The sequence below is a fragment of the Protopterus annectens genome, chromosome 4.part1 (assembly GCF_019279795.1).
Source record: "Protopterus annectens isolate FY-2018-M chromosome 4.part1, PAN1.0, whole genome shotgun sequence".
In the NCBI taxonomy this organism is placed as follows: Eukaryota; Metazoa; Chordata; order Ceratodontiformes; family Protopteridae; genus Protopterus; species Protopterus annectens.
This window is the reverse complement of record NC_056734.1, coordinates 802,574,345-802,589,071: the sequence shown is the minus strand read 5'-3', so window position 1 is coordinate 802,589,071 and position 14,727 is coordinate 802,574,345. Positions and strand designations below refer to the sequence as shown.

At 43.2% G+C, this 14,727-nt stretch overlaps 1 protein-coding gene across 1 annotated transcript in view; it reads right to left on the bottom strand.

Moving 5' to 3' along the window:
* LOC122801067 (clarin-1-like) overlaps positions 1-14,727 on the bottom strand; it is a 335,249-nt gene that overhangs the window by 189,171 nt on the left and 131,351 nt on the right. The window lies entirely within an intron of this gene.

Here is a 14,727-nt window from a genome sequence, read left to right as displayed (position 1 = left end):
TCATTGACATCGGCAGATATTTAATTAGTTCAATAGTATCCTTCACTTTTCTATTACAGTTTTATACAAACAATATGCATAATATAATATTCCAATAATTATTTCTCTTCACAGTATAATTAATAGTAAATAAAATAAAAATCTAAGTACTGATTTATCATATGAAATGATGACATCTGTTATAAACCTATCGGTCTGTGGTTCTTCAAAGGTTATTCCCTGCCGTTTAGCTTACCCTTAGCTTACCCTTCCTACTTACTTGGTATACTTCTGCACCTTCACTCTGTTCTTCTTCTTCTAACTTCTTTCTTCTTCTACTACTTCTTTCTTCAGTTCTTCTTCTGTTCTTCTTCAGCAAAATATAGGCCGCCCAAAAAAATAAATAAATAAAAATCCAATGGCGTTAAATCTTTCCTGTGTGACTGACTCCGAATCAATCCACAACACAACTGACTTACTGTTTGATTCTCGCTCTTTTCCCAGCACATAAAGCCCGGGAAGAGAGCGACAACCAATCAGCACATTTAGCCCAGCCAGCAAGCACGTCATGTACGTGCCTGCGGACGTCGCAGTCCGAGCCCCTTCCAATTCTATGCGGTTTGGAACTGCATAGACTGCTGGGCATCACAATGATGCCTTAATTAGCCCCCAGACTGCAATAAAAACAAAACAAAAAAAAAAATCTTTAAAACCATCGCAACCCGAGGCGGTTAATGTGCGCATGCACGTACTTGCCGAGTCGCGGACTCGGAGACAAAGTAATTTAAGTAAACGAACCAAAAAAATAATACTGTGCTACTGTCAGTCTCTGTCACACAAAAAGGTACTTTTACTTTTTTTTAGCTGAGGGGGCTGCAGTCCGGCAGTCCGATGCCACGAGCCGCCCCTGTGTACTAGCACACTGCTCTTTGTCTGACAGTGGCCATATGACATATTGGTGGGGATTTGCCTTTAGGCGATACACCACAGTACAGTGCAGTGATGGATGTAGAGACATACAGCAAAATCTGTTACAGCACACAGGGTCATCACCAGTATTATAGGTTCATAGGTGTGTACTAGGCTAATGGCCCTGGGGCCTTTACAAGCCTAGCCCATAGGATTACCCAGGCATTGTGCCATCCAACCTTAGTTCCCAGTGTCTCTGTTGAGTAAAGCCACTGTAGTGATCCCTGGGGTGAATTTTCTATTTCCCATCCACTCATCATGATTTCTCTTGAAGAGGGCCAGTGAAGTGCTCTGCTTGACATGTATGGGAAGTCTATTCCATAGCATGGGCAGTCTCTGGGTTATGAACCTGTCCCTCCAGCATATTCTGTTGATTGTGGTAATGAAGTTGAGGTCTCTGGAGTGTGTAGTGCGGAGGGATTGGGATTTCTTTAGATGTAGGATTTTTAACAGAGCTGGGTCAGGCATGGCTTTGTAAGTCAAGTAGAGATCGCCTCTAAGTAGATGATATGAAACAGAGAATAGCTGGAGTTTTTTTAGTCTGTCCATATTGGACAAATATTTAAGGCATAAGATCCTCTTTGTGAGGTACTTTTGCAGCCTCTCCAGTTGCTGCAGGTGTTTAATGAGGTACATGCCAAATGGGGCATTATACTCAATGATTAGCCTAATGAGGGAAGAGTAGATGGAGACAATGACCTCTTTTTTCCTGGATGCAAAACCCTTAGTAATGAGATGTGCCACATAGAAGGTGATATCTTGGTGATAGCCACACATGTAGTGTGTTGCTAGACTCTGGGGTATGCCATGCGAATGAGCAGTGGACAGTGCAGGCCATTATGGGTGTGTACGGTCTGTACATAGTGGACATCCACATAGCTCATCCTGCAATGTGTTCCCATCTTGTTGTCTTGCAGGAATGATGTACCGATGGAGACATCCACCATTTTCATCAGCAGAGAATGATGCTATAGTGTGGATGGCCTCAGACTCCACCATCACATCCTGCTTTCAAGGGCTGACCACAAACATGACCAGTGGGCAGCATTATGAGGCAATCTTGTCAGGGCTGTTAATCAGTCTGGCCAACAGGACAGAACCTATGAGCAGGTCCAGCACCAGCCCACAGATATGGTCAATGCCACACATCAAAGGGCAGCTGCTGTTGCCAGGGATCATGCTGCCACCAGTCGAGGGACTGCAACAGAACAACCACACCTGGCCAAAAAGGAATTCCTGGTGAACCTAGGATAAACCAACAGCTCCCAGGCATCCATCACGCCATACATCCTGGATGTGGGTGCCACAGCATCCACATTAGAGGAACATCCAGGTAAGTGTACTGTGTTCACCAGTATAATACATTAGCAGTCATTGTGGCAGGCTCTACAGACCAGTACATGGGTGTCAGGTCTATATGCATTGGAGGAGAGATTTTGGCTTTTACCCACAGTTGTGCACACATACTCAGAATGTCAGCAATATAGCCAATATCATGTTGGATACTGTGCATGTGGATATATGCACATATTACCTTGTAACCTGCAACATTTGGTGTTGCTGACAATACCTTTCCCTCACCTTTCCATAGGTTCATCAGGTGTGGCCGGAGTCCGTGATTCTGTACCTGGTAAATGTGATACTGTTGTTTTACAGATCATATATACCGTATGAACGTTAAGGGCTGCCATTTTGCCTTATGCACAACTGTTGTGCTTAGCCAGAGCAGAATAGTTGTATGTTCCATTTCAGAGGAGTTAACTACAGTGCATAGCCTAAGGAATAACAGATGAGTATTTGTACAGAGATTAGCATGTTTGCACTTATAGTTATGAACAGCTATGCAGCCTGCTATACATGAGGCAATTACTCCAAGATGCCTGTTCAAACACATTAGGGAGATGGTACATACCTAAGGCAGTGATAGCACAACTGGCATATCATTCTTAGGATAGGTGTACTGGGTTTTATGTGTAGCTGTATCACATATACTGTCATATTACATACCTCATAGGTGTATTGTACTGCCAATGTTACCCAGCTGTAGGTGACATGCATGTTATACAGGGCCTGAGTTGTTTGTGTCTGTTGTATATTTGTGTGCTGTGCATGGGATTAGAGATGCGAAGATGTGGGACATGTAATGCAGTTGTGGATCCTCATCTGTATGAGTCTGTGTTGATTAACATGCATAATAGTGCAGGTGGTAATGTACTGCTTTTGTCTTGCTTCTCACAGGTGAACAGGGGGGTTGGAGTATGTCCCTCTCACAACCTGATGTCACTGTTTCATTGGACTCTGATGATGATGGTGGTCATAGTGAGGCACAGGTGGGATTGCTGGTGGCTGAATTTGTCCCAGAGGTTGACATCCCTCTTCTGCCCCCAGTGTCTCTGCACACAGTCTGTATGCCTACACATACCCAGTCACCAGAGGCCACAGATATTGGATAGGCAGAGGGTGGTGACATAGTACAGAACAGTGTGAGAACTATGGTGAGAGTGACTGTAGACACTGGCCATAGCCAGAGAGATGGTGGGGTCTCACACAGGCAGATTGATAGGGATGCTCGAAGGAAGACTTCTGCCCATCCACCTCCTGTTGCAGGTGACGTTTCATGGGTCACTCACCACATGTTTTGGGCTGTCATGGAGGCACAGGCACAATCTGAACTCACACCAGATGGATGTTTAGGGTTATAGATGCAGCACATTCTGACATCTGTGACTGCTTCTACCACCTTGATGATGCCCTGGAATGTTTCACTGATGTGGTGAACAGATGATGGGCTGAGACAGTGTCTGTCTTTGAGCATACATTGTCTGTGCTGGAACATGTGGTTGGAGCTGGGAATTGGACATGCGGATGTAGGCCAGCAACACCATCTGCTGAGAGTCCACATAGCTACGCACACTCACGCTTCCGTAGTGGCAGTATCTCCAGCGCTACAGAGGGAAGTGTGCTGTCCTCATCACAATGTGGCAGGCCATGGCCACGTGGTCCTGGGTGGTTCCATGACAGACACAGGCCCAGCAGACAGCAGACAGCAGTCACCATCAGGTACTGCATCTGACCTTGGGCATGATGGTGCCTGTGCTACTCCTGGTGAAGCCAGTTCCCATGTTCATGGCCAGAGACAGTGAACTGTCAATTCCACCATGTATGGCCCACAGCTGTCCCCCATAAACACATCTAGGGCTAGCACTGGGCTTGACTGTGTGCATGCACACACTCCAACACTACTGTCACATGCAGATTACCTACAGATGCACACATGACCTATCCATGGCCCATCTAACCAGCACTCCTTCCTGACTGGCACACATGCTGTCAACTGTTTGGCAGTGCCTAGGCCTCTGGCACCCCCACACCACATCCTGTGCATGTGATGATACCTGGGCCACATTCCTGCAGTCCATGCCATCAATGTGGGGACCTGCATATATGTGTCTGATGCACAGGGTGACTATATAACTCTACATGTGTTTGTGTAGTGCAGTAGTGTTATGCCTTGGCAGTTGTTATAGGCCACTACAAGTAATGTATGTTGGCTTGTGTGATGACTACACATCAAACATTGTGTATCTTTGTTGCATGATGGTACACTGGCAGTAGTGTTACAGAATGACAGGTGTGTCATGGATATGTGTATGTTTTTGTCCCGGGGACTGAGCAGTTCAACTATGGACACATGGCGACAATACAGCAGGACAAGATGGCAAGGCAGCACAGCAGAGATATCACATCAGCAAGGTATGCTAGTATATGTGCTTGGCTCCCTAGGTGAGTAGAACAGTGGGTCAGGGACAATGGGTACAGTCAGTGTCATTATGCCTTCATACCCCGTGAAACACTCTAATACCCTTACTATATGCCACCTGTGTATTCTGCATGTACATCTCTAGATGGTGGCGGACACCAATTATACATATGTAGAGGAGGGCAATTTAAGGCCAACGGCTAGTCACAGTGCCATAAAGTGCATACCCAATGCACACTGGTAGGCTACATGGGCATGTCTCTTGCACTGCCAGGGGACATATTTACATACACACACACACATAATTTGGATGTTAAAATGAAGAAAACACAAACCAAACTGTGAAAAAGATCAGTGATAAACCAGTAGACCAAAAATCCAGAAGTGTTGTCAAAAAATGTATTTATTGTGAGCGCTTTCATGCGCCAAACTTCCATGCACTTCTTTTCATCAAAGCTAGTATTACTTTAGATACATATCACTGTTTGACCATGCCAGCGCCCCTTACTCCCGTCATATTTGGGGTTCCTAAATTACATAAAAATATTAATAATCCTCCATTCAGGCCTATTATTGATGGAGGGAAATCCATCACTTATGCATGCGCAAAATGGATCGACACTAAATCAGAAGCATTGTTATCAGAATCCCAGATATGCCGAGATTCGTGGCATGTGTTACAACACCTAAATGATATTCCCTTTGACACATCCTATGGATTTTTAACAATAGATGCCCGGGATTTGTATACCGTTATTCCACAGGATTTGGGCATGGAGTGGGTAAGAGATTTTATGTTATACAAACAAATCCCAGGCCATGATATTGACTTAACCATTACTTTGTTAGACATTGTGCTAAGTAATAATTATTTTATGTTTAAAAGAGAATTGTTTCTACAAAAATCAGGTGTCGCAATGGGCTCCCCATGTGGTGGGAGCTTCGCCAATTGCATCATGGCATTCTGGGAGCGCACCTTTCTGTTCCCACATCCCTGGTTCAACGATATCGTCATTTGGTATACACGTTACCAAGACAATATCTTTATCATTATGAACGGGAGTCAAGAAGATGCTAAGAAACTAGTTGAAATAATGGGTTCATTTACATCTTTTCTTGATTTCACTTTTCAATATAGTGAAAAAGGTATTAATTTTCTGGACATTTATTTGGACAAAGACCTGACACATAACAGATACAGAACTAAGATACATAGGAAGCCACTTTATAGTAACGCCTTTTTACATTTTACCAGCAATCACCCATTTTTCCAGAAAAAGGGTGTTGTAAAAGGCCAATTAGTTAGAGCTTCCAGGATGTGTTCTAGTGACGATGATTTTGAACATGAATTTAATTTACTAAAAGAAATGTTTTTGAATAGAGGATATCCCCCTATGTTAATAAACATCTTAATCAAGGAAGTTACGTATAAGAGGTCAGTTGGTTTATTAGGACCCATTCTGACCAAAGGTTATATACATGATTATGGGGAGGTTGATAGGTTTGAAAAAATGACATCAGTTGAATCTTCCATTAAAGTTAACAGCAATTTTCGTACTAGTTTAGTGACCCAGTTTAATGATATATCTTCCCAACTTAGAGAAATTTTAAATAATAATTGGGGGCTTATTATACAAGATCAGGCACTTAATACAATTTTAGGTCCAAGACCATTGGTGGTATTCAAGAAGGCACCGTCACTGAAAACATTACTTGAAATGCCATACAAACAATATAAACCCAACAGAGGCATGTATAAATGTGGGCATTGTAATTACTGCAAGTTTATTCAAACAGGGTGCTCATTTTCTATCAGGGGTGTGAAATATCACATTCCAGATAAATTTAATTGTGAAAGCCATGGTGTAATATATTTGGCTTTATGCCAGTCATGCCCAGTGTTTTATCTGGGCAAAACCGAGCGTCAATTGAAGCAGCGCATATATGAACACATCTATGCGATATCTAAAGGTAGACCAACCAACGCTCTGGCAAGACACATTAATGAACATAATACCCATGTTTTTAAATTTACAGTAATCCAGCAAGTTTGTAGGAACCCAAGAGGAGGTCCTTGGCATTTAAAACTAGAGGAACAAGAGTTGTTGTGGCAACTTAAAACTAACGCATATGTTCATCCTGGCATTAATGATCTATGCTCTGTTAAGTGTTTACTTAAGTTAAAAGCTTTAGAACATTGAATAATAGGGATTTATTTTTATGTATTTTTCACATATTAGGATATTTTCAAGTGCATTTTATTCTAAATAGATCCATTTTATGGTTGTAGTTGGTTATTATTGTATCCGTTTTAATTCTTCTTTCTTCTTTAAGCTTAACCTGAGGATTATTCTTAATGTGGGTAGCTTTAAATTTTAATTAAGAAGTAAAGTAATTGATGTTAATGAATTAATTTTATCAAGAATGAATTGGATAAATGGTTTCAGTGTTGTTGAGTTATCTGTCTGAGGGAGTGCATGGAAGTTTGGTGCATGAAAGCGCTCACAATAAATACATTTTTCGACAACACTTCTGGATTTTTGGTCTACTGGTTTATCACTGATCTTTTTCATAATTTGGATGTTGTGAGATTAAAACCCCTGCCTGTCTACTAGTACATACTATAGCCTGTGGTATTTATCGCATGCGCCACTCTGTTTATCTGATATTGCAGTGTCAGCCAGTGAATAACATTTGTACAGTGATAGCCCATATGGCCTTGTCTGTAGTACTGCAAGGGGATATATTTACATGCACACAATTTATATGCTGTGATATTAGAACCCTTACTTATCTAGTAGTACACACTATAGCCTGCAGTACTTATTACACATGCCACTCTGTTTATCTGATATTACAGTGTCAGCCAGCACTCTTCAGGTGGATGACATGAGCAGGCCATAAAGGAGGCAAATGTTGAGGCCAGTAGCTGGTCATATGGCATAAAATGCATAAATATTGCACAGAGATAGCCCATATGGGCTTGTGTGAAGTGCTGCAAGTAGATGTATTTACACGCACAAGTTGGATGCTGTGAGATTAGAACCCCTGCCTAACTAGTAGTACACATTACAGCTTGCAATACCTATCACATATGCCACACTGTTTATCTGGTTTTATATTGTCATCCAGCACTCCTAAGGTGGATGACATCAGCAGACCTTGTAAAGGAGGCCAATGTTGAGGCCAACATCTGGTCACAGGGCCATAAAATGCACCCCATTGCATGGAGATAGCCCATATGGGCATGTCCATAGTGCTGTGAGGGGAATATATTGATATACACACAGAGTTGGATGATGTGAGATTAGAACCTCTACCTATTTAGGTATTACACACTACAGCTCACAGTACCTATCATAGGTTCATAGGTTCATAGGTAAGTACTAGGTTATCTGCAAGAGGGCATATGTAAGCCTAGCCAGAATGTCATGGCTTTCGCCGCCCCCTTAGATTAGTTCGCTGTGCCTCTGTCCAGCAGAGACATTAGTTCCCTGTGCCTCTGTCAGTTCCCTGTGCCTCTGTCCAGCAGAGCCACTGTAGTGATCCCCGGGGTAAATCTTCTGTTTCCCATCCACTCGTCAAGGATTCTCTTGAAGCGTGTTAGTGATGGGCTCTGCCTAATGTAGATTGGAATCCTGTTCCAAAGCATGGGGAGTCTCTGTGACAGGAATCTATCTCTTCAGCATGTCCTATTTATCGTTATGGTGAGGTTTAGATCCCCAGACCATGTGGCTCTTGGGATTTGTTTTTTTTTTAGGTGGAGCATGTCCATCAATTCTGGGTTGGACATGGCCTTGTATGTCAGGCAGAGATCACCTCTGAGTAGGCGGTATGCAACCAAGTGCAGCTGGAGTTTCTTCAGTCAGTCTGCATAGGGCATCTGTTTGTGGCCAGTAATCCTCTTGGTGAGGTACTTCTGTGGTCTTTCCAGCTGTTGCAGGTGTCTTGTAAGGTACATCCCCAATGGGGCATTGTACTCTATGATGGGTATGATGAGTGATGAGTTGTGAGTAGAGGGGCACAATAACCCCTTTTGTCCTAGATGTGAACTCTTCTGTGATTAGGTGGGCCACATAGAAGGATTTTCTAACCACCTTGGCAATATGATTATCAAAGGAGAGATTGCTACCTACTTGGGTCCCCAGATCCCTTATTTCATTTTCTGTATTTAGGGGATGACCACATATTTGTTTTTTCCAAAGGGGATGACTATGCACTTTTTGGCATTTAGCTCGTGGCCATAATTGTGATACCAGGTATCCGTCTCAGTGAGACCCTTCTGGAGGATGTCTTTATCAGCCAGAGAGTCAATTATGGCCCTCAGTTTACAGTCGTCTGTGAACTTGGTCAGCCATAGTCCTCCTGTGCTTGCCTGTACCTCTGAGAAGTATATACCAAACAGGAGGGGTCCCAGGACTGAGCCCTGGGGGACACCACTTGTAACCAGTTTAGAGTCGGACCTAGAGCCTGCAACTCTCACTGTGTGGGTTCTATCTGTAAGTCAATTGGCAACCCATCTCATGACATAGGGGTTTATGTTCAGGCTGGTGAGCTTGTCTATAATACCAGAACTGGGAATGGTGTCAAAAGGCTTTGTGAGGTCTAGGTAGGCTGTGTGGATCTCCTTTCCCTCATCTAAAGCCTTGGTAACTGTCTCAAACAAGTCCACCAGATTTAGGAGGCATGATCTGCCCTTAAAAAAGCCAAACTGGGTAGGGTCCAATGTTTGGAGGTTCCCAATGTCTATATTAATGAGTTCCATGATGATGCGCTCCATAGCCTTGCAGACCAGGCTAGTCAGGCTTATAGGGTGATAGTTCCCAGGGTCCGTTGTGGCTCCACCTTTGTGGAGTGGGATAACTGTTGCTGTGTGCCACTCTATGGGTACGTAGCCTGTAGAGAGGTTGAGTTTGTACACTGTTTTTAGGTGAGGGGTTAGTTGATTTTGGAGTTCGTTTAAGACACAGCCTGGGACACCATCCATTCCCATTGAAGCTGTGTTTTGGCTTTGGGTAGGGCTGTTTTAACCTGTGTGTCAGTGATTGCCGGGGCTCTACATTCTTCTGGTATGGTTTTGGGCCCTTTAGGGGGTGAGGGGGGGTGAAGTTTGCACTAAACCTGTCTGTCAGAATGTTGGCAATATCAGTCGGTTCAGTGTATTTTGTGCCATTCTGCACTAACTCAGAGCAGCCCTACCCAAAGCCAAAAACACAGCTTCAATGGGACTGGACGGTGTCCCATGCTGTGTCTTAAACAAACTCCATAATGAACTAACTTGTTTATGGCAGGGGTCCACCAGACTGGTTTCCTTTTCTTGGAGGAGTGAGTCTTGTTTTTGCTTGGGATAGCATGATCCATGCATTTTTGCAGGTACTCATAGAGTGCCTTTGTAAAGGATTCAGCAGCTTGGACAGCATTGTCCTTTAGCCTGAGGCCTGTGAACCTTTCCACCTCAGTCTTAAGTAATGTGAAGTTTGCTTTTAAAATGTTTTTCACGGTGGTTTCCTTGATTGGGGATGGGGGCAGAATGTGGATATCCAGAGTAATTAGTCTATGGTCTGATCTAACCAGCGAGGGGTTGACCACCGGTGTAGAACACCGGTCACCCATGTTGGTGATGACCAGGTCCAATATATTGCCACCTCTGGTGGGGGTGTTGACCAGTGGATCCAAGGCATTCGAGTTTATAAATTCTAGGAAATGTTGGGCAAGGGAGTTAGTACTTGAATTGTTCTCCCAGTTAATGTTTGGGTAATTGAAATCACCCAATATTAGGGCATTTAGTAGGATCTTCATATTTTCCAGTGTCTCCAGAAATGCGGAATGGGGGTCCTGGGTCATGGTGGGTGATCTGTAGCAAGCTACAATTTGAATTGCAGTTTTGCTCGTTGTTAGTTGGACATGGATGATCTCTGAGGCATTGTACTGCACCACTAACCGTGAAGTGTGGGTATCCTTGATGAATATGGATACACCCCCCGCTTTTTGTGTTTTGGTCCGGGTTCTGGGGCCGAAACGTATGGTAGTTATAGACTGGTAGTGCTGGGGTGCTCTTTGGAGCCTTAAACCAGTTTTCTGTTACTGTACAGATATCAATGTTCTCCATACTGAGGAGTGCCTCGATTGCATGCATTTTGAGGTTTAGACTTCTGGTGTTAAGTAGCATTACCCTTAGTTTTTGGTTACTTGTGCTATTTACGGTGGTGGGTTTGTCTTTTGAGCCTTGCCTAAAAAAGGCACTATGGGGGGGACAAAAGCCTTGGCCAGTATTCAAAAGCCTAAGGGTGATAGGTACAAGCCATCTCTTGCGAAGCAATGTGGCTTGTCGAGCATGTCATTCCAGGTGGACAGATCCTGCATCCCCTTTGAATGAGACCAGAAACTTAGCCAATTGTTGAAATTGATCATTTTTTCTTTATACTGTGGCATCATTCTTGGTGAGGGCAGGATGCTACTCAGGGTCAGAGTGATACCGGCTTGGGCTATGTGATCAGAGAGCTCTTCCATGTCTCTTTTCTTGTAGTTCAGGGAGGTACATCTCAGATCATAACCACCAACATGAACAATGACAAAGTTGTATTTGTACTTGTTATGGAGCGACCTGAGTGCTTGTGTTATGTGGTGGATCCTGGTGCCTGACAGGCAGCTAACTGTAACCTTCTCCTTGTCCAGCCTAGTTAGTGGGACATCAGTGTGCTTGACTATAGTCGCCTATTACTAGTGTGTTGGGTATGTTATTTTGCCTTAAGGGCTGTGATTGCATGGGACACTGATTATGTGAAGTATGTGTTTCATGGTTTGTGATGGGGTGTGGAGGTTGCTTGGGTGTTTGCTTTGGAGGTCTCTGTTGCTTTTGCAGATTTTTATTTAGAGCCTCCGAGTATGTTTTTGTGTATTTGTGTGTTATTTGCCAGTGTTGGTTTAGTAGGTCTATGTGAGACTGGTGGTGTGTTGCAAGTATTTTCCTTCTCCTCTTGACTGTCAGTTCCAGTCTTGGGTTGTGAGAGCTTTGCCTCCAGTTTGGCTGTATAATTGCATCTCTCGCATATATTAGTGTTTGGTGGTAGGAGAGGGTTGTCTGTGTACATGAGGCAGTTCTCCGGGGACAGATAGGTTGCTCAAAGCTCCCCTCTCTCACAGGTGAACACAGAAACTTCCTTCTATCCAAGTAAGGTGTGGGCAATACAGAAAGTTGTAACACAGCCCTGAATTCAGCAATAACCTGAAAACTGGACTATACTAGTTCAGAAAGGAGGGAAACAAGTATTTTTTTTTTTTTTTTTTTTTCAGAAAATAAAGCAGATACAATAAAAAACACTTTAAATGCACATAAATGGTGATCACACTTTAGTGTGTAGCCTACAACAGTTAAACAGCTTATTTAAAAACAAAAATGACTTAGTTCTAATGCAGGCAGCAAATAAGTACAATGTGTAGCAGAAACAAGCTTTGTAAATCGCAGAAACGCTAAAAAAACTGACATTTTAGGCAGAATTAGTCAAAGACAGCAAGAAAATGCAGAAAAATGATACTTAATCATTCCAAATTCTCTCTTTTGTCTCTCTGCTGCTGTAGAACTCAACAGGGCACCTGGCAAGCACTTGCTGAGCTGAATACAAGCACAAAAAAACATGCAAATATGATTTTTATAGCAGGGAAATGAAAAAGATAGAAATTAGCCCAAAAAGGCCAATAAACTACTAACTTCTGGGCTACAGCAAACAATACACACAAATTTCAGAAAGAAACAGTTCAAATAAGCAGGCACAATAAGCCTTTAACCAGAAATTCTCAACTCAGAAGGGCAGGATTTAGCCTCTCCTCCCACAAGAGTGCAGACCACAAATTTTCTCAATGTAAAATAACTGGCCTGAAGCCCAAGTGCTTAAACCAGAACTAATGCACTATTATGGTTATGTTTGTTGCTTGTGTTGAGTACTTGTGGAATACGCAAAGTGGCCTAGCATTAGACAGCATGTGTGGCCTGCAGAGTGATACTGCCTGGTACTGTTATTGTAATCTAGTGTCCTAGGGGTGGAATACCTGGTAATATCCCTGCTATATGTGTACACTTACCAGTCTGGCCAGATGTGGCTGTTTGTAGTTTGATAGGTGGACATGTGGCCAGGGACACTATGGCTTGTTTAAGGCCTGCATTGCACCCATTGTACATTACATATGTGTACCTGTGTCTGTCTACATGGTGACAGTCCACAGGCACAGGGGTCTGTGGGTGAGTTGATTATGTACTATTGCGGCCTTGGTCTGGTTCCAACAGACAGCTGTTGTGATGTGTATGTGCAGATAACCCCAGCATTCTGAGGTATGTGGAGAAAGTCATACATCCCACCCATATCTATATAAATGTGTATAACAGGTCTGTCTCCTTAAATGCACTTGTGTGTGCAAGTAATGTAAATGTGTTATGTAGATGTATGTGGGGAGTCTATGTATCACTGTACTTTATATTGCTATATATACGTCTTGTTATCATATATATCTGTGCCACATACTGCTACAGACACTACTCAAGCATGAGGGGAATAGGGAGAGACAGGTATGTATACATAGCTGTCTGTATGTACAGACATATTTCCACATAGCAGATCTTTGGGCAGTAGAGGCAACAGACCTGGGCTCAAGTTAGCTAAGTATAGGAGCATGCCTAGTGTGATTGTCAGTACTTACAAGGTAATTCCAGGCCAGAGCTACCTGTACTCCGGTCCGGGATTATTGTGTGCTGCAGGCCATTGGCTGCTGCAACTGTTACCCAGTACTGCAGTTCCCTGATATTGTCCAAGGCATTCCCCAGCTGTTTGCTAACCTTAATATCTGACTCATACTTCAGAACTGCACAGAACTTCACAGAGCTTCATAGACTATCCAGACTTTTGCCTCATATTTTTGGCCCATTAAACATAATATTGTGGTTTTCTGGCAAGTTAGTGGCAAATCAGTGTGATTGAAGTAAGTAAATAATGACAGACAAATGAGTAAATAATGACAGACAAATGAGTTTCAGACTTCATGCACATCAGGAGTGTCATGCTAATGCAGGACCTGTTATTCTATCGACATTCTATGTTTATAGGAGCAAATATTTAGAACCTGTCCCAAATTGTGGGTCTTGGTCCCACTTTTATTCATTTTATCTGGCCAGATTTCTTGCTGTAAGAGGTTGAGAGGTATGATGTGACTGGGGTACATGATGAAACACTGCACACAGGGTGACAGTTTTCATACCTCTCCCTGTACATGTTTTTGGAGAATGTCCAGCATTTCGCCAGATATGTTTGCTGTGTTCCTCATAAGTTTGTGGTTTTCTGGTGTTATACTATAAACTGCAGTCATTGAATTGTTGTACCCACTGACTCATTTAAGTGATGGTCTTTGCATCCCGCAGCTAATTTGACCTGTTGCAGCCTGCTGTTATATTAGCCACCTGGTAGGCTACTCAGAGTGAGTATAATGTCTATCTGTAGTTATGGCCCTTTGTGCCCCCATTCACTTTGGCTTTATCCAGCTTTTTTGCAGTAACAGATTGAGGTGGTTATGACAGTCTGTGGGACTATGATCATATGGGTACCTCACATGCAAAAGATGTTGGATGCTACCAAATGTGAACCATCAGCACCATCACACATGCTACTGTTCCTGGCCCAGTGAGCTACACCAGCTGCCAGATAGAGGGGTTTCATTCTTCACACTATCAATGAGACAGAAGAATTGTCTGGTCTGCTGGTGTATTATTGCAGACTTAACTGTTACAGCAGTTGTATAGGAACACTGATGTGTTTGGGGCAGGGGATGACCAGCCTATGCTCTGCTGGCATAGACAGTCGTGTGACTGTCCTGTAACCCCACTGTTTGGCATCTCCCTGGAATAATGTTGTAGAGTTTCTAGCCATGTGGCCTAGTGGATATTATGGGGTACATACTAATGAACAGAGTACATGTTGCTCCATGTGCCTATTAGATCTGTACAAGTAGCCCACTATAGATCTCTGCAAGTAGCT